Source organism: Pseudorca crassidens, chromosome Y, assembly GCF_039906515.1.
Source record: "Pseudorca crassidens isolate mPseCra1 chromosome Y, mPseCra1.hap1, whole genome shotgun sequence".
Taxonomy (NCBI): domain Eukaryota; kingdom Metazoa; phylum Chordata; class Mammalia; order Artiodactyla; family Delphinidae; genus Pseudorca; species Pseudorca crassidens.
The window spans coordinates 2,428,300-2,448,349 of NC_090318.1; the positions used below are offsets into that span (position 1 = coordinate 2,428,300).

The 20,050-nt window shown below is 46.3% G+C and overlaps 1 long non-coding RNA gene across 2 annotated transcripts in view; it reads right to left on the reverse strand.

Annotated features, from left to right (window-relative positions):
* LOC137217799 (uncharacterized) overlaps nucleotides 1-20,050 on the reverse strand; it is a 57,958-nt gene that overhangs the window by 29,670 nt on the left and 8,238 nt on the right. Inside the window, exons 2-6 of one of the 2 annotated variants that reach the window (XR_010940256.1) lie at nucleotides 8,877-8,976; nucleotides 8,284-8,355; nucleotides 4,371-4,554; nucleotides 3,384-3,561; nucleotides 1,746-2,077 (exon numbers count right to left, since the gene is read on the reverse strand). This is a non-coding gene — a long non-coding RNA (uncharacterized lncRNA). The remainder of the gene's footprint in view (nucleotides 1-1,745; nucleotides 2,078-3,383; nucleotides 3,562-4,370; nucleotides 4,555-8,283; nucleotides 8,356-8,876; nucleotides 8,977-20,050) is intronic. The other variant, XR_010940255.1, reaches the window with a different exon arrangement.

Below are 20,050 nucleotides of genomic sequence, written 5' to 3' on the forward strand. Positions count from 1 at the left end.
AATAATTGTAAGAAAAGATGAGACTATGCAGATACGTGTAAATAAACAGCTGTAGACTTCTACAGCTACCCTGCATGGGGGGTACAGGAGTATGTGTAACAGACATATTTAGACATCTGGGACATTTTTCAGGATTTAGCTCTTCAATATCAGGGCTTTTTAGCATATCCAGGGAGCCCCATGTTCTGAGGGACGTATATTTGTGCCCTGATTAGGAAGGGCTTTACGCTGCTATACAGAATTTTATGTGGGTATTCACTCATGCCCCTTCGAATCTTAAAATCAAAAAAAATTCCAAAGGTTAAAAACCCATTAGCCTTATTGTAACTAGATGTTCCTGGGTGATAGCCGGCCTCTAGACGAACACAGTCCTGCAGAAGTTTCTGCAGTGCTGGAATAACGTTCTACGCTGTGTCATCCAACATGGCGGCTACCCAGCACTTGCTTGAAACGTGGCTCGTATGACCAAGGAAGTAAGGTTTGAAGTTGTCTTTTATTTTAAATCATTTACATTTAGTTAGGCAGGGATGACTACTGGCTACTATGTTGGGCCACTGGGATACGTCTCTAGACCCTTCCCACTCAACACATGGGCCACCGGCATCTGCATCACCTGGGTGCCAGCCATGAACGGATGTTCTCAAGTCTCGCCTCGGACCTATCGTGTCAGACTCACATGTTAAAGTCTGAGAACACCACGTTAGAGCACCCACTTCCAGATTCTGACTTGAATAATTATGTATATATACAGCTGACCCTTGAGCAACACAGGTTTGGACGGCGTGGGTCCACTTCTAAGCACATTTTTTCCACTAAGTAGGTACAACAGTACCACACGATCCAAAGTTAGATGAACCCTCGTATATGGAGGAACCATGGACACCGAGTGCTGACTCTAAGTTATACTCAAATTTTTGGTGCTCTGAACCTCCACGGGGTTCAAGGTTCAACTACAGTGGGACCATTCTCAGAAGGGGAAAACTGGAGGGTAAGAAGAGATTTGGAGGATTTTTTTTTTTTAGAACGGGGTCGGGGGGTGGAGAGTGTAAGCCCAAGTTCTCAAATGATTAGAACAAAGCCGTCCTATCCCCGAGCTGCTCTAAATGATCAGAAGGTGGAAAATACCACAAATAAGGTAATGTGCCCAGGTCGGGCGTTCTCTTTTAGAGAGAGGTCGACCACCATTTTCGTCCTGGATTTATCCTTTGTCAACGGCTGTGAGAATCTTTCATGCGTTTCTCAGTGGTTCACCTGTTCCCCATGGAGCCCATCTGTTCTCAGAAGACACGTTGGGTTCCATGATGCCAGAACTAGTGGCCAAGGAGGGTGGTCCCTGCTGCTCCCCTAAATCTCCACAGAGACAGTGATGTCTGGCTCCAGGCTCTTATCCCAGCAAGTTCAACTCTGGCTTGTCATGATTCAGCTCCAATCAGACACACCTGGGAGCTTCTGGTAGACGGAGACGTCTAAGCCATGGACAACCCACCCTGTTTGATGTATCCACTGCAGGTGTCATCAGATGCCTACAGGTGGTGGCTGTCCAGTTTGCATACCCCACGGCCATGCTACCACTGGGGTCCTGCCACCCGCTGGCCAAGCTTCCATGTCTTCCGAACCCAGGCTATTTAGAGAGAATCACAGAGTATATATGTCAACCCCAACCTCCCATATATCCGCCATTGGCACTATGTATAAAACAGATCACGAATGAGAACCTACTGTGTAGCACAGGGAACTCTACTCACCGCTGTGTGGTGACTTAAATGGGAAGGGGATCCAAAAAAGAGGGGATATACGTGTACGTAGAGCCGATTCACTTTGCTGTGCAGCAGAAACTAACACAGTATGGTAAAGCCACTCTACTCCCATAAAAATTAAAAAAAAAAAAAACACGAGAGAGAGAGGCTCATGGAGATTTCCTCTCCAGATGGTTCCAATCTTCCTCATGCCTCACTGGGTTGGCTCATTGCCCGTGGGCATCGCTTCAGTCCATTGGGGGTTGGGGGCGGGTCACCCTGGGTACCGTGGAGGCCCAGAGAAGCGAGGTATGCCGGCGGGGCGAGTCTAGGGCAGGATCCTGGAAGAGGGGATGGGTTTTCGTGCGCTGAGCATAGCAGGATGGATGTCGGCAGGACACATTCTAACATTTATAGACCATTTCCAAAATGGTAAATCGGGTGAGTCCTCACTCCTATGTGTTCTGTGAAGAGGCTAGACATTAAGAAATGGTTGTAGGATGAAGTGAGTGTTTATGGATGACAAATGTACAGAGATAGTGGTCCACGTGCATGCCTGCCCAGCTGCCACATCTGGAATAAATGACTCGTGAGGAATACCAGAAAAGTGATTGTCAGTTGATGACAGCAGAGGGGGAGGTGATGCTGGGGAAAGAGAAATCCCCCTGATGGATCCTGAAAGGCTTATAGATATAAATAGGCACATAGACAATGTTTTTTCTGAACTCTATATACGCCGCTGGGTATGAAATACATATCCAGTGAGAACCTGCTGTATAGCACAGGGAACTCTACTCAGTCCTCTGTGGTGACCTGGATGGGAGGGAAATCCAAAAGGGAGGGGACACGTGTATACATACCCACAGTGGGGCCACTTTGCTGTGCAGCAGGACCTAGCACAACATTGTAAAGCAACTGTACCCCAATAAAAAAATAAATATTAAAAAGATAAGTACAGAAAAGAAAAAAAAAAGTACCTGGGAAAGGAAACTTAAACGCATATGACTAAACGAAAGAAGCTAATCTGAAAAGACTACCTACTGTGTGATTCCAGCTCTATGACATGATTAAAAAAAAGAGACAAAATATGGAGACAGAAAAAAAGATCAGTGGTTGCCAGGGTCTAGGGGAAAAAGGGAAATGAACAGAGCACAGAAGATTTTTTAGGGCAGTGAAACTACTCTGTATGATGATAAAATGATGGATACATGTCATTAAACATTTGTCCACAGCCACAGAATGTACACCACCAAGAGCCAACCCTAACGTAAACTACAGACTTGGGGTGATAACGTGTCAATGGGTTCATACATCCATTTTAATTTTACAAATGTACCACTGGGTACATCCGTCACATCTATCTATCTATCTATCTATCTATCTATCTATCTATCTATCTATCCATCCATCCATCCATCACTTCTATCTACCTATCCATCTATCTATCTATCTACCTATCTATCCATCCATCCATCACTTCTATCTATCTATCTATCTATCTATCTATCTATCTATCTATCTATCTATCTATCTATCTAATCTATCTATCTATCTATCTATCTATCTATCTATCTATCTATCTATCTATCTATCTATCTATCTATCTATCAGGAGAGGGACAGACGTTATTTTAAGGAATTGGCTCACATGATTTTAGGGCTGGCAAGTCCAAAATCCCCAGGGCAGGCCAGCAGCCTGGAAATTCAGTAAGAGTTGATGTTTCAGTCGTACGTCCAAGTGTCATCAGGGCAGCAAGCTGGAAACTCAGGCAGAATTCCTTCTTCTCTGGAGGACCTCAAATTCCTTTTTCTCTTATGTTCTTCACCTGATTAGATAAGGCCCACCCACATTACAGCAGGTCATCTGCTTTACTCAAAGGCTACTGATGCACATGTTCATTCCAGGTATAAAGTATCTTCCCAGAAACATCTAAACCGTTTGACTGGTCCCTGTGGCCTGGCCAAGTCGACAGATAAAATTATCCATCGCAGGCTGTATTTAAACAAAGCCACTTAACGCAGGCATGTCTCATGGTCTGACCCAACTCCAGCAGGTGATTTCAGCTAGCCAATCTAACGTTCTAATTAAGTCCAGTTGCAGAGAGTTAAAAGCAAGTCCTTGTTTGGACATTACGAGGGCAGAATCAGCATGTGTCTTCTCCATCTGCCCCCTTCCTTGTCCGCAAGGCCATGGACCACAGTAGCTGTACTAGCAGCGGAATCAGACCGAATGGGCGAATTGCCTTGTGATTCATTGTATTAACGGCACCACCGTTAGCCACCAGCTTCTCAAGCCTCTTCACCTCCCTAAATCTATCAGCCTCCACACACAGAAGCATTTAGAGCTTCAAATGTTCTGCTTTTAGAACAACGTCTGGGGTACTGGAGGACCAGGCTGGATGGCCCACAGACAGGAGCGACAGGACCGGGCTCCACCCAGAGCCCCTCGGACCTCTCCGTGGAAGCAGCACACTGTCACCCCACTCTGCAGTCTCCGCGACACCAAGGCTGGAGAGCGGACCCTGCCCCAGCATCTCCGGAGGACCCCACCGCATGGTGCTAGCCAGGAGATGTGTACTTCACGGCGAGCCTTTCTAGCGCATCTCTGGGACTCCTGCAATGACGCTGGACGCACCTGGAGGAATCTGGCTCAGGGGACAAGCCCAGCTGCGAAGTATCCTGGGACACGGATCAGTCACTTTCAGTTCTCTCTTCTGCAGGTGAGCAGGTAGGAAGGGGTTTCCAGCTTGTAGATGGCAGACGGTGGGACTTCTGGGTCTCCATTATCACGGGAGCCAATTACTCGTGAACAATTCTCTCTCTCTCTCTCTGTAGATAGACAGATACATAGATAATAGATATGATAAGTAGAGAGATGACAGATACAGACATACACAGATGAATAGATATTGATAGATAATAGACAGAGACAGAGGTTGATAGCTAAACAGATAGATAGATGGACAGCTAGCTAGCTAGATAGGATCCATGATAAGTAGATAGATGATAGATAGATAGGTCAATAGATGATTGACAGAGGATTGGATTAGATAGATATTAGATAGACTGAGATGGATAGATGATAGACATACAGACTAGATAGATAGATGATAGGTGATATAGATATAGATATATACATATAGATAGATACCCGATGGGTTCTGTTTCCCTGCAGAATGCTAAAACAGGTCATCTATACTAGCAGATGGAGAACAATAACCCGTAGATTAATAACCCAACAAATAACCCGGCAAATCGTGCCAGCTGCCTGTTTCTGTGGACGAGCTAAGAATAAGTATGTACTTTTTAAATGGTTGGGGGAAAAAGTCAAAAGAAATGAAAAAAGTCAATATTCTGTGAGACTTGAAAATTATGTGACGTTCAAATCAATAAAGCTTTATTGGAACACAACCAAGAGCATCCGTTCAGGCACCGCGGTTATCTGTGTACCCGTTGCAAGGCCGAGCTGAGTAGTTGAGACGACGTGTAGGGCCGAGAAAGCCCCCAATAGTTCCTCCCTGGCTCTGTACAGACCACGGGTGCCAAGTCGCACTCTAGCTCTTTGAGGAGAAGCCAAGCAAAAACCTTAAGAAACCATTAGCTGTGCCGTCGCTGTGATGGGATGACACCTTATTCTGCAGAAGTCTCCTATGGAAGATTCCGCAGACATCATCTCCCGATGCTTTTCTGAGGGTTTTCCACCTTTGAGGACACCTTGTCTGTAAGGCCCACGCCACCCTTGACAGCCCCAGCTGTCGCCAGTGATGGGTGTGTCCCGAAAGAGATCCCATTTCCCCTCTAACGAGCCCCGCACAGCCCTGCTCCGCACAGCTTTCAAGGCGCTGAGTCATCTCCTTCTGGAAAACTCAGTCCATTATCTCTCCTTCTGCAAAGCAGCCAGGCCATGTCAGCTCCTTGCCAAGCTCCCACAAACTGAGATAATCAGAATTGCTAAATGGATTACCATAAGGACCAGTTTTGCAAGAGCAGAAACCCAACGGCAGCTGTTACCCCGAAGCGCATTCCAGAGAACGGCATCGTGGGTGATTTCATAGTGCATTAGGTGGTGGTTTATGTGGAAACGACTCCGAGAAGCGAGCTGAAAGGATGAAGGCAGGCGGGATCATGGAAGCAGTCATGGCGTTTTGAAGAAAAGAAAAGCTGGAGAGCAAGTGTCGTCTCTCTGGCTTTTGGGCTTCTCGGCTCCCAGACGAGGGGAGAAGTACTGAGAAGCACTGGACTCACGTCACCTCTTGATCTTAGCAGGTGGCACACATATAGTGTCATCTCATGCTAGGATAGGATGGGTTCTCCTCCCAGAATCCCGAGGATGACAGCATCGTCTGCTTGGTAAATGCAGTCCTTGGTAGTGACTCCAGATACGAGAGGGTGAGGGAAGAAAAGAATTATTGGTTTCCTCCAACGGGAGATATACTTTTATTTTTATATTGCATCTTCCCACTGTGGAAGATGCCATTGGGGTCCAAGGCAAGGAACAATTTCGGGTAAGAGCCATCAACACCATACAGACCTGGCAACTGGACACCCTCTCACCAGCAAGGGGTGGTCTTGGGCCAGTTTCCAAGGCTGAGAGTGAGTGCAAACCCAAGCACGGGTGCAGAAGTTGAGTGACTCATGGGAAAAACACATGAGTTTGTGCAAATATGCCTGTGTCTGCCTGCCTCCTCACCACATGCCTTACATGTACTGTGTCTATTGCTTAAGAATATGCAGGACAAAATGAGATAACATTAAATAACTGAATGCAATTGTCTGACGCCTGTGACTAGCCTCAAGGAGAGTCTGGAGGTCCAAGGAGGGGAGTGGGTGCGGCTATAGGTTCAGCAAGATTACCCAGGGGGTGGTAATCGCTCAGTGCAATGGGTATATGAGGGATACAATAGACTCTTCTCCCTGCTTTCGTATATGTCTGCAATTCTCCAAACAAATATAAATTTAATCTGACCATCACAAAGATTTTAGAAGGCAGAGTATGTATTTATTTATTTTTAAACGGTTTGTTGGCGTGTAGTTGATTTACAATGTTCTGTCAGTTTCAGGTGTACCGCAAACTGGATCACTTATACGTACACATGTATCCTTTCTTTTTCAGAGTCTTTCCTCATATAGGTCATTACAGAGCACTGAGTAGAGTTCCCTGTGCTCTACAGTAGGTCCTTATTGGTTGTCTATTTTGTATATAGTAGTGTGTATGTGTCAATCCCAGTCTCCCAATTTATCCCTGTCCCTCAGAAGACAGAATATTTTAAAAAGTACTCTTCCCTCAACCCCTTCACCTGCAATGTCTTTATGTCCCTGTCCACCACAATGACAAGATTTTTAAAACTAACTGAGTTCTGAGCTTCTTGACAGCCAAAGGAAAAAGTGATACCTCTTCTGTTCTGTGAATAACCATTTCCCAACAATTCTCCCTGGGAAGAAAATCTGTTCCAGTCATATCTCTGAGTCATTAATCCCTAAAATGTTTTCAATAGTTCCCCCACAGGGAACACAGTGACATAATTTGGAAAAGCACTCTGCTACAAATATTTTCATTTTAACACCCAGTGCGTACTAACAAGGTGCTGTGCAGAGGTAGCAATTCTGTGGAGAACTACAACAGCAGTGGTCTAAGAACTCAGCTTTGGGGTGGTCCAGGGTGAGTTGAAAGTAACACCTATGCTATCTACGAGCCATGGTCCTTCAAGCCAACCTCCCCAAACATCGCATCTTTCAGGTGGTTGCTTGACCCAAATGAATGGCTTTTAACGTCGTATCGTCTGGCAAAGGCATGGAAAAATCCACATTTTCTGTGCCTGGGTAATAAGGGCCGATGCATAAACCCTAATAACTGGCCATGGAAACAGGATGGTTATACGTCTGTCATGGGGGCTCATGGCAGACTGGGTGGTGAGCGTCCCTCAGTACAGCTGATACCGTCCCTACAAATGAAAGTTCTCTCCACATCATGCTAAGTGAAATGAGACAGAGACAAATACTGTATGATATCACTTATATGTGGAATCTAAAAAATACAACTAGTATTAGGGAATAAAACAGAAACAGAAGCAGACTCACAGATAGAGAATAAACTAGTGGTTCCAAGTGGGGAGAGGGAAGGGGGGGAGGGGCAGGACAGGGGGAGGGGATTAAGAGGCACAAACTATGATGCAGAAAATAAGCTACAGGGATATATTGTACGGCACAGGGAATATACCCACTATTCTACAATAACTATAAATGGAGTATAACCTTGAAAAATGGTGAATGACTACCTTGTACAACCTGTAACTTATATAATATTGTACATTAACTACAGTTCAACAAAATAATAAAGTTAAAATTTAAAAAGTCCTCAAACATTTGAGCGAAGGAAATGCTTCAAATTCAGACTTAGAATTCAGCCATACAAATATTTCCATCACTCTCCCATAAAACATCTGGATTTGAGCAATGCACTCTCTGTGTGAAGTATCAAGACGTCTTTCATGCAAAGATAATTTGAAGCAATGAGAACCGCTGTGTGGCATTTCCTTACTTACCTCTACCTGCCATGGAAACAGGGCTCTGGTGCCTGGGCTGCTTCCCACGGTAAAACTGATCCCTTTGAGTCCTATCTCCTGGGGGCGGGGTGAGAACATTAAGTGAGATGTGTTTAAACTACATCCGGAATAGGTCCAAGAGCTTAATAGTAATCAGATAGTAACTGATTATTACATCAACAGTAAAACAAAGAACCCAATTTAGCCATGACCATAAGCGCTGGTCCAAGGTAGCAGGGCACTTATATGGGCTCCCATGGGCTTCTCTAGAAGCCGACTGTATTGTAAATTCCCACTCCCTTGGAATCCTTGTGATTGAGAAGCTCACACAAGTGAAATTCACCTTCTGTCCCCTGTCAGAGAGACCTCTTTCACACACTCAAAAAACTGGGTTCAAAGATGTATTCCAGGGACTCTGCACAGTGACAGTGAGGTGGAATAAGATGAAATACCCAGTGGGTATTTGTAATGCTGACTGAATTACTGCAAAGTATTCTACAGAACAATAACAAAACTGAACACAGCTGTGTACACAAATGAGTACGGGTCGCCATGACCCTGGAGCAGGTCAAATGTAAGTGTGATTGTGAATCACACACCTTGAATGAAAAGGGCAGGTGAGGCCACGTCTCAGCTCCATCTCCTACGGCTGTGTCCCCTTCCTCAGGTAGATGGTGACTGCATCAGGTGCGTTTTCACCTGAAGAATGAGAACAATGGCAGAATCACTGAGGGTATCATGTGTGAACGATTTACTGGGGAGATGGGAGATAGATAGATAGACAGATATATAAAAGGGTGGATAGAGAGATAGGTAGGTAGATAGACAGACATATAGAAGGATGGATGGATAGATAGGTAGACAGACAGACACAGACATATAGAGGATGGATGGATAGATAGGTAGACAGACAGACAGACAATCAGACATACAGAAGGATGGATGGGTAGATACATAGATAGATACATGGATGGATGGATAGATAAACAGATAGAAGGATGGATGGAGAGAGAGACAGACAGACAAATAGAGGATGGATGGATAGATAGATACATAGATACATGGATGGATGGATGGAAAGATAGATACATCAGATAAATGACAGGTGATAGGTGGAGAGATAGATACGAACAGATGAAGGATTTATAGATTCGATAGATGGTAGATAGATGATAGAACAGATAAATGATGGGTGGATGGATAGATAGATAACAGATACATAGATATGGATAGAGGAAAGATTGATAGATTTGATAGATGACAGTAGATAGACGATTGATAGATATGAAACACTGGTAGATGATAGATAGCTACAATAATATGTATTACATATTATATGAATTTATGCTTATACCCACACCCATGCAGTTGAATTTCTCATGTAGAGTAACCCAGCAATTAGAGGATAGCCATTTCAAGTGAGTTAAAAATTGCAATTTCTGGGCTTCCCTGGTGGCACAGTGGTTAAGAATCTGCCTGCCAACGCAGGCGACACGGGTTCGAGCCCTGGTCCGGGAAGATCCCACATGCCGCGCAGCAACTAGGCCCACGGGCCACAACTACTGAGCCCGTGAGCCACAACTACTGAGCCTGCGCTCTAGAGCCCGTGAGCTACAACTACTGAGTCCGTGCGCCACAACTACTGAAGCCCGCGTGCCTACAGCCTGTGCTCCGCAACAAAAGATGCCACCGCAATGAGAAGCCTGCACACCGCAACGAAGAGTAGCCCCCACTCGCTGCAACTAGAGAAAGCCCGCGCACAGCAACGAAGACCCAATGCAGCCAAAAATAAATAAATCGGTTAATTAAAGAAAAATTGCAATTTCTACATGTAAGTGTCATATATCAAATTTAAAAACCCTTCTTCTTTTAACATTCTCGGTTTGCTAGCACACTCACTTCAGAAAAACTGATGACCTTCCCCATAAATAGTAACAACACCTTTGCAAGGAACCCACAGCCTCTCTGCGAGAGGGGACTTCTTTCCACCGCCTTTTGTGTCGCGCTTGCCTAGAGCAGATGACCACGTTCTTCTCATTTGCTCCTCAGGGGACATGCACGTACGCTGTTAATAAAGGAACTCTAGCTTTCCACACTGAAAGCATCTGGAGGTCCAACGTGTTTGGAGACTTATTTTCGAGGCTGACCTCCCCCACGGCTGACAGCTTTGGCGGAGGCTGTGGCCAGCTGCCGGTCATTGCTCAACTGATACGCCAGATGGATGATGAACGGTGCGTGCTTTCCACCACGGGGAGAAGCAGTGACCTACATCTAAAGATGGAGCACTTGTTTCCAGTTTCTGCTGGTGACCTGCCTCGATCTCTCAGGCTTCTTAGAGCTTCCTGGTTCCGAGGCAGGGTCCAGGCAGGGCGGGGGTCCGGATGGGCAAGCATGGCCTGGGTGCTCAGGATTTGGGAATCCCAGGGACAACTTCACGGCTCTACCCCTAGCACGTGTTAGGAAAGGATTTCCCTCTTCATGTTCTGCTGTGGACCTTCATCCCCCCTTTTCAAACCTGCTGTGTATCTGAAGAAAATGAAAACACTAATTCAAAAAGATCCATGCACCCCCATGTTCACAGCAGTGCTATTTACAGTAGCCAAGGTGTGGAAGCAAGCTAAGGGTCCATCGACAGAGGAACGGATAAAGAAGATGTGGTACCTGTATACAATGGAATATTACTCAGTCATGAAAAGGAATGAAATCATGCCATTTGCAGCAACATGGATGGACCCAGAGATGATCATACTAGGTGAAATAACTCAGACACAGAAAGACAAATATTCCATGTTACCACTTATATGTGGAATCTAAAAAGAAAATAAAACAAATGAATGACTATAACAAAACAGAAGCAGACTCACAGATACGGAGAACAAACTAGTGGTTCCCAGTGCAGAGAGAGAATGGGAGGAGGGGCCATAGAGGGGTAGGGGATTAAGAGGTAGAAACTACTATGTGTCAAACAGATAAGCCATGAGGATATATTGTAGAACGTGGGGAATAGAGCCAATATTCTATAACTACAAACCTTTAAAATAGTGACTGCACTGTACACCCGAAATGAATATAATACTGTAAATCAACTATATCTCAATAAAAAAATTAAATATTAAATAAATAAAAGCAAAAAAAAAAATCTAACCTTGACTGGATGGATTTTCAGACAAGGCTGAGTTCTGAAGGTGACAGTCTGCAAAGACGACTTCTCCAAATCAGGTCACGTTCCCCAGTTCTAGAGACAGAGACCTGCTGTCTCTGCAGACACTGATTCAGGCTATGACAGGAAGAAGCTGTCACAACTTTGAGGGGTGATTTTTTTTTTAATGATTACTCTGGAAGAGTGGGAATGCGGATGCATCGTGACCACCCGGTGAATGCCATTTCTTTGCTGGAAGGGAAACAAGCAGTGTTTGCTAGAATGAAAACGAACCTTGGGAGTTTTCCCTTTCAGAGTTTATAGATATCTCAGAGAGGTCCCAAGAGGTTAGAGGGACAAACTGGGGCCAGACGCCCAGCCACCGTTTCCCCCATTCGTGGTGCCTCTCCAAGAGAAAATGAAGTTATCTTTCACAGTGGACGATTCCCCTCCGTTATCCTGAGCCCGGGCGCATCCACCCTCTTCCGTTTCTGTTCCGCTCTGCTCTCTCCTGGAAGGCAAGATGCAAGGGACCTTGGGACAAGCGCATGGGTCCAAAATGTTAGTTGGTCAGAAAAGCCAAACAAATATCAACTCTCCCAGAAAGAAGAGAAAATCTTTCACGGCCACTGAAACATGGCGGCGGAGATGCCTTCGAGATAACTAGCTTCTCCCAGAGTAGTATTTCTCCCGTAGTAGTGTTAGTAAACATTCCTACTAGAGTAAGAAATATGAACCAGTCCTAAGGGATTCTGACAGAACTTCGGGGGATGAACTGTATTTTCTTTTCTTTTTAATTTTCACATCTGGAACTTCCAGAATCTGTCCATCTAGCACATTTGGACACATGTGCAGCCTCTCCACATGAATTCAAGATGCTGTGATTAAGCGTCATACGCTTTGCTCTCGTAACTTGACAAAAGACATTACATTACAGAGGATGGAACATGTGATGGAAACAGTGCAGAATCCCTTTTTATTAACTTTCCTATATGTTTTCATATCTCCAGATAATTTTCCCAAAGACACAGGTAATTTTCTTTTCTTTTCTTTTTTTTTTTTAGTAATAAAGTGTTTCACTTATACCCTTAGGCCTCTCATAAACTCCTTTGGTGATGAGAAAGAAACTTTCCATCATTAACGAAAAGCATATGCCGAGGTTTAGATGACATCAATCTGATGCCTGTAGAAAGATGGGACATCGGGAGTTCTGTGAAGTTAAAAAAAAAAAAAAAGAAAAAAGAAAGAAAAGAGAAGAAGCCGTACAGCTTACTCAGCACTGCGTTTCACACCAAGGGAAATGCATGGAAGAGGGTAAAAAGCCATCAATGAGAATGTCCTGTCATTCTATCAAGGGACGTGAAGAAATGCTAATAAGAATGGGGACAGCTTTCGGGGACGTTGTCATCTTTACGGCATCAGCTTCACTCAAGGCACACTCCGTCCATCTTAGATGCAGCACTGGTGGCATATCTTCACGAGAAGCGGCATCTCCAGCGTGAGTGTCCAGTTGTCCCTCCCAAACTCCATCCTCTTCACTCTTTCCAGTCTCCCCATCTGGCCCCTTCATAATTCATGTCTTGACCGCAGACATCTCCTGCCTCTCCCACCACAGCTGTCCACCCACTCCTCTCTGCGTGAGGCATCTCCCTGACATTCTCTTCCGCCCTTTCTTCTCCTTTGCTTCCACAAACGCGACATAAATGCCAGATGTCAGATGGGGCTGGGCATTTTTCAAAGGAAAAAAGAACTGGCAGGCATCCTCAGACATTCCCGAGACCTCCCTCCTCCTTCCCTGAAGCTACTGTCCCCATCTTTCCCCTTCCTGTCCCCACCGAATGTTCTCGAACATGGACCACACTCATTGCTCTCCCGTTACGTTGACTGCTCAGCCCAACCCACCACTGCTGTGATGCTGCCCCGGGAAATACGGCACGACCTCCTTTCCAACCCAAGAACCCATTTTCAAGAACCCATCTTCTTGGAGCTGTTCACTGCTGTTTCTCCCCAGAAACCATTCCTCTCTGATCTCCACAACACCGTATCCTCTTCTGCTCTCCGTACCTCTCGCACGGCGCTTCATCAATCATCATTTTGGATAATTTCCTCTCCTCCATATTCCCCTACGGGTAAGAGCTCAAACCTCACCAGTATCATTTTTTTTCCCATGGGGATGGGGTTTCCTGTGCTTCAGAATATAGTTTAAATGGACTTTTCAAGTTAATTTTTATGGGAGTACAGTTGATTTACAATGTTGTGTTAGTTTCAGGGGTACAGCAAAGTGAATCAGTTATACGTACACATATATTCATTCTTTTTCAGATCCTTTTCCCGTATAGGTCATTACAGAGCACTGAGAAGAGCTCCTTGTGCTACACAGCAGGCTCTCATTAGTTATCTATTTTATATGTAGTCGTGTGTGTGTGTGTGTGTCAGTTATTTGCAAATGAAGCAACTGATAAGGGATTAATCTCCAAAATATACAAAGAGCTCATGCAGCTCAATATCAAAAAAAACAAACCACCCCATCCAAACATGGGCAGAAGACCTAAAAAGACACAATGTAAAGAAAAAGAGAATGTAAAAAAAGAAGATGTGTAATATATATGTGTATAAGTGAATTATTTTACTGTACACCGGAAACGAATACAACATTGTAAAACAAATACATCCCGCTAAAAATTTTTTAAAAATTAAAAAAACCCCATAAATTTCCACTTGACCATGGCTAATGACTCCGTGAATGAGAAAAGGACACATCTGGGGAGCAACGGACAAGCAGAAGAAAGGATAATTTCATTTTGAATATCCATTAGCGGGTTGGGACCATTTAACTGTCCTCCCAGCCAACTCTTGTAGAAGCTGGAGTGGGAGGCTGTGGCTTGCCTGCAGCTGATCTAAGCGGCACTATCTCTACTGGGTGGAAATTACACTGGCTCCTCTGTGGTTTGTGAAAACAGGATGTGAGAGCATTTGGTAAGTCTTGGGACGCAGCTTCAGGGAGCTCTGGGGCCTCCAGCATCTACTCTGCACGCTGTCTATGGAAGACAATTCACGCATTCCAATCTATTTCATTCATGTCCACCGATGCCTGGGCGTCCGGTTGGTGGTCATGGGTGAAGCAGCATCAAATGACAAGTCACAGGACTTGCCTGGTGGTGCAGTGGTTGAGAGTCTGCCTGCCAATGCAGGGGACACGGGTTCGAGACCTGGTCGGGGAAGATCCCACATGCCGCGGAGCAACTAAGCCCGTGCGCCACAACTACTGAGCCCACGAGCCACCACTACTGAGCCTGCGCTCTAGAGCCCGCGAGCCACAACTGAGACCACGAGCCAAAACTACTGAGCCCGTGAGCCACAACTACTGAAGCCCGCGTGCCTAGAGCCCGTGCTCCACAACAAGAGAAGCCACCGCAATGAGGCTCGTGCACCACAACGAAGAGTAGCCCCCGCTCGCCGCAACTAGAGAAAGCCTGCGTGCAGCAACAAAGACCCAACGCAGCCAAACATAAATAAATAAAGTTAAACCTTAAAAAAAACAACGAAACAGAACATGGGTGCTTCCATTCTTCCCAGACTGACCCTTCCGTGCAAGATTGCCTCACACCCTAAGATGCTACGGGGAGATCTCCCTTCAGCTTGTCTCATTCTCTTTACTTCTTATTCTTTTTAAAAGCCCTTGGGAGGGGAGTTCCCTGGTGGCCCAGAGGTTAGGATTCTGGGCTTTCACTGCCGAGGCTCGGGTTCCATCCGTGGTCAGGAAACCAACATCCCGCAAGCTGAGCAATGCAGACAAAAAAATTTTTTTAAATAAATAAAAACCCTTGGGAGAGACTGAAACTTAAGCAGGAAGTTAAGTTTCCCACTTAACCGTTCCTACTTTGCACACTGGGAATAGCTCATTTCTGTGTCCAGAGCAAAGAAACAAAAGGAGCCAGTGGTTGTGTGTGTGTGTGTGTGTGTGTGTGTGTGTGTAAATGTATGTGGCGTGTGCATGAGTGCATGGAGAGACACTGGTGCACGGGGGAGACCACAGTACACAGCTATGCGTGAGGACTAACATGTAAACTGCAGCTCTGCCGTTGGTTCTGGAGTACATTAATTAAGCTTTTTCAAAACGTTCCCTCTTCCTCTATAAAATGGAGATAAGGCCTGTCACCAGTATTTGTTGTGAGATTTAAAAATAAAGCGTCAAGTCCTGGAAGAGACACATGGATTGCTGCTGGGGGAGTCTGGTGTGGCAGAGGTGTGGGGAAGAAGGACTCTGAGTTCTCCAGATATCGGGGCTCCCTCTTGCAAGTGGATGGCAGACAGTGAGATCTGAACCCACTTTGGGAAGGTCGTTCTGTACAGGATGCCGCCACGATGACTGCCGGGAGTCCTCCCACAAGCGCAACGGCAGTCAATACAAATCTCACAGTATCCCGAAGCGTAAGTCCCCCATGAATCTCTTCAACGCGGCTAAATCCAGGTGGAGACAGAGACCACCCCCCTAACGTGGGTTCCTGAGAGGCTAACAAGCAAAAGAGAAAGACAGGGAAAGAGAACCTGAATTTGGAAACTGGGCATTATAACTTCTACCGTCCTTTGCCATGGTCCCAGCTTGTGGAAAATTTTAAAACTTGTGATAAGTAAAGGGATTCCCTGGCAGTCCAGTGGCTGGGACGCGCTGCTTTCACTGTCGTGGCCCAGGTTCAATCTCGGGTCAGGGAACTAAGAGCCCACAAGCCACACAGTGGTCAAAAATAAGTAAGGGCTTCCCTGGTGGCGCAGTGGTTGGGAGTCCGCCTGCCGATGCAGGGGACGCGGGTGCGTGCCCCGGTCCGGGAGGATCCCACATGCCGTGGAGCGGCTGGGCCCGTGAGCCATGGCCGCTGAGCCTGCGCGTCCGGAGCCTGTGCTCCGCGACGGGAGAGGCCACGGCGGTGAGAGGCCCGCGTACCGCAAAATAAATAAATTAAAAATTGTGATAAATAATTCAACATGTGAGGTAACTCTACAGTGTCCTTTACTTAGGGAATTGTTGAACCAATAATACAACTGAGAAGATGCTCCTCTAAGAAGCCTTTCAAAAGGCATCTAGAAGGTCATAAAAGTCCAGCTAAACTCCAATGACTGCCCCAGACAGAAAGAAGAGAAAGAATGGAAGAGAAGGAGAAAGAATATTTGGACAACTAACAGTTGAAAATCCCCCCCGAACTGAAGAAACACAGAAAAGGTTAGATCCAACCAACCCAAGAGGGTCTAGCCATCCTTCAGTCCCATATGGCTCATCTAATCAACTGCTCACCAGGAGGCTATCAAGCGAATATAACCAGAAGCAATGTTGCTAGAAAGACAGAGTCATGAAAGGAAGGACGCTTTGTCACCTCCCGCTCTCAGATGTTCAGAATCTAGGGGAGGGCTCTGTTCCGCCGTGTGGCCCTGACACGGGATGCTGAGAGCCCAGAGTATGCCATGTAAACGGCGACCATCGCTATCAAGACAATCCAAGTTGTGCCCTGAAGAGTGGGACCCAGGCAACTCCACAAAGAGACAGGAAGCACATTCTAGGGACGGGGAAGTCCGCATTCGTCTGGACTGCTCTTCAGGATGGAGCTGAATTTATAACAAAGTCTACAAAACGTAAACTTTACAACAACCCCAACTGTAGCCCAACCCCAGAGTAGGATGTCTCACCATGTGTATCATCACACCAGATGGGCTGCCTCGGAGATAAGTGATTCTGGAAATTTTCACACAGAGCTGGACAACCCTTGCTCTGACCCTTGGAAACTGACTATGGGATGCTTGGACCATGAGTTGGTGTCCATTTGGAGGAAACTCTGAGTGACCGGCTAAGGGGAGCTGGGCTGTTTTCTATGTCACGCAGAACCTTGGCCCAGCTCACGCACTCAGATTTACAACTCATTTTTAAATATTTCCTTTTAACAAATTATAGACTATGCAATATTTCAACAAGAAAATGCAAACACATTTAGGTAGGCAAGGAAAAAAAAAAACCTCTTGGAAAGATAAATCCCAAACCCAGCATTTTATGTATGAGTAATTCACTTCCAACAGTGCCAGTCAAGTGGGAAACTAGGGATATTCTGAGATCATCTGAGGATACAGCATGCTTGGCTTTTGCGATGTTGGGTTGTTTTGAAAGAAAGAAGAGGGTTTTGTTTAAAACATCCGGATAATTACAGCTGGTCAGAATTTACTATGTGCGATTTTGTTAACAGATAACGAAATGTTTACTTTCTCCATGTGTGTTTCTAAGCAGACTTCAGTTTCTAGAAACCTCAGATCTATAAGGGAAGATAGCTGTGGGGTTCATTCACCTGTGAATTAAAAACCTGTTGCCTTGGCAACCTGAACTACGCCGTGGCGGATGTGTTCTGTTCCTTACGTGGTACTTCACATGGTTTGATTTTGCTGTCAGTCAACTTGTTTGGGGTTTTAAAAAGGTCATCTCAGTTCCAGAAGGTTGAAGAGAAACAGCCTTGGTGTTCTCTGTATGTACAACCGGGACCAATGTATCAAGCTTGCCGATGCGCTTCTGCAGCAAACGTTAAGTTCTATGGTGCTCCTACGATGAGATTAGACTCACCAAAGAGTTAGGAAACCCAAGGTGAAAACGACCCAAGCTTGTAAACGTCGTCCCTTTCTCCTGGCTTCAAGACAGCAGCTCCTTTGCTATATGATCCAGTAATCCCACTCCTGGGCATATATCCGGGGAAAAGTCTAATTTGAAAAGATACGTGCACCCCAATATTCATAGCAGCACTATTTACAAGAGCCAGAACGTGGAAGCAAACTAAATGTCCATCGACAGAGGAATGGATAAAGAAGATGTGGTCTATATATAGTGTTTGAAATTACATTCAGAAAGAGCCTATGAAATGAACACCAGGTTAAACGCTGGACTCCAAGGAAAGGTGTCCAGTCACCCCGCCCTCATCTTTCCTGTGTTCATATCCACAGGGCATCTCAGATCTGAGTCTGTGACCAAGGTTTATCACTTTACAATTGAATTCTAACACCTCTGAAAAGTCGTCGGCCCAGGCCCCCTAAAAACATGCATTCAGAGATGAAATAAAACAGAGGTTGAGCACGTGGAACGCCAAGGAGGTGAGGACCCAGAGACAGCAAGTTGAAGATTACAAAACAAGGGAGAGAGGAGCACACGCATGTGCAGAAGGACGGATAAGGCAGTTACCCCGCACAGCCAGCCACCCCGTAGAGAAAAGACAGACCCTGTGGTCCTGGTGGGGTAACTCACACCCCGACCCTGAAGGCAGTCCGCCTCGCCCGAGTGGCGAGGCGGACTACAAGAAGCTATGACACCGACTAGGATAAATAACGGAGTTGGTCCGAAGGTCAGGGAGCTCTGAAGAGGTGGCTGCAAGACAGAACACCCAGGACACCCACTTCTGGAAGCGGAAACACCCTCCCCTGCCTCCGGGAGACAAAGGCTCTGGTGCCGGCGTCGACCTGCGGCAGCAGAAGCAAGGCTCCAGGAGAAGGAAAATGGCAAGCAGGACACAAAGGGAGTCCGTGTCGGTCTCCGGCACAGGCAGACTGACATCTTAAGGCTCTGCCCTGAAAGTCTGCGGCGGGTCCGGAGAGATGCTGGGTCACCTTTGTTTGCCGGCACTTGGACGGGCTGCTTTTCCGTCTGTCATCCTGAGTTGCGGGCTCTGTGCCTGTGTGTGTGTGTGTGTGTGTGTGTGTGTGTGTGTGTGTGTGTGATGGAGAGAGCTTCGTGACTGATTGTGTGTCCGAACTCCTGTCTCTTCCCTTGTGAGCCTTGGTCAGTGTTCTGAAACAGGGATGTCTTCAGAATCACCCTCCACAGAGCCCTGGCTTCGGTAGGACAGACAGCCACCCGAGGGCTACAGGTGGTTCTGGACCTCGTCGACAAGAAGCTCACGGTGGTCCCTACATATGCCCCCAAATTAACGGGGTCCTTCACGTCCCTCCAAGCTCTCTCCACAATCCTGTATCTCAAAAGTCTCCAGCGACTTTCTTCTCCTCCCCGTGTCTTCAGCCCGAAGTTAGAAACAGCGTCCTGGAGAAACGTCCCCAGACCTCCTGTGTCGTGTGTTGAGCCCACGCTCTGTAATTGGTCCTGCGTTAAATCTCATCCTTTGGGACACCTGGGTGGGACACCTCCGGCAGCCTCTGACAGGTGCCTGCCTAAATCCTTTCCTTCCTCAGGGACCTGTGGCTTACAACTCAATTCGGTGTTCACTTCTGGCCATTTTCATCCCAGCCTCACACCCCATCATCGTGCAAAAAGGTGCGTGGGTCAGTGGAATTCAGGAAGAAAGGAAAGCCTGACTGATAAAACGGGCCAAAGGCTCCCTGTCGCTTCCACCTTTTTCATTGGGCCAAAGTTTCCTAATTGAAGACCCTCGCCGTTCCTCACATAGGAAGCGTCACTTTCCTTGACCTCCACGCAAATTAGGAGCTTGCAACCAAAGTACAGAGACACCTCCAGGGGTGTTTCTTGCCGAAAAGCACAGCTCAGCCTGACGACCCGTGGTCGCTGGGACCTTAAGAGGTTTCCTTGAAGGGCTTTCCAGGTTTTCGCAGCTCATTCTCTGACCCTTCACCACCCCCAAAGGGGAAGGTCGGTCATCAAAG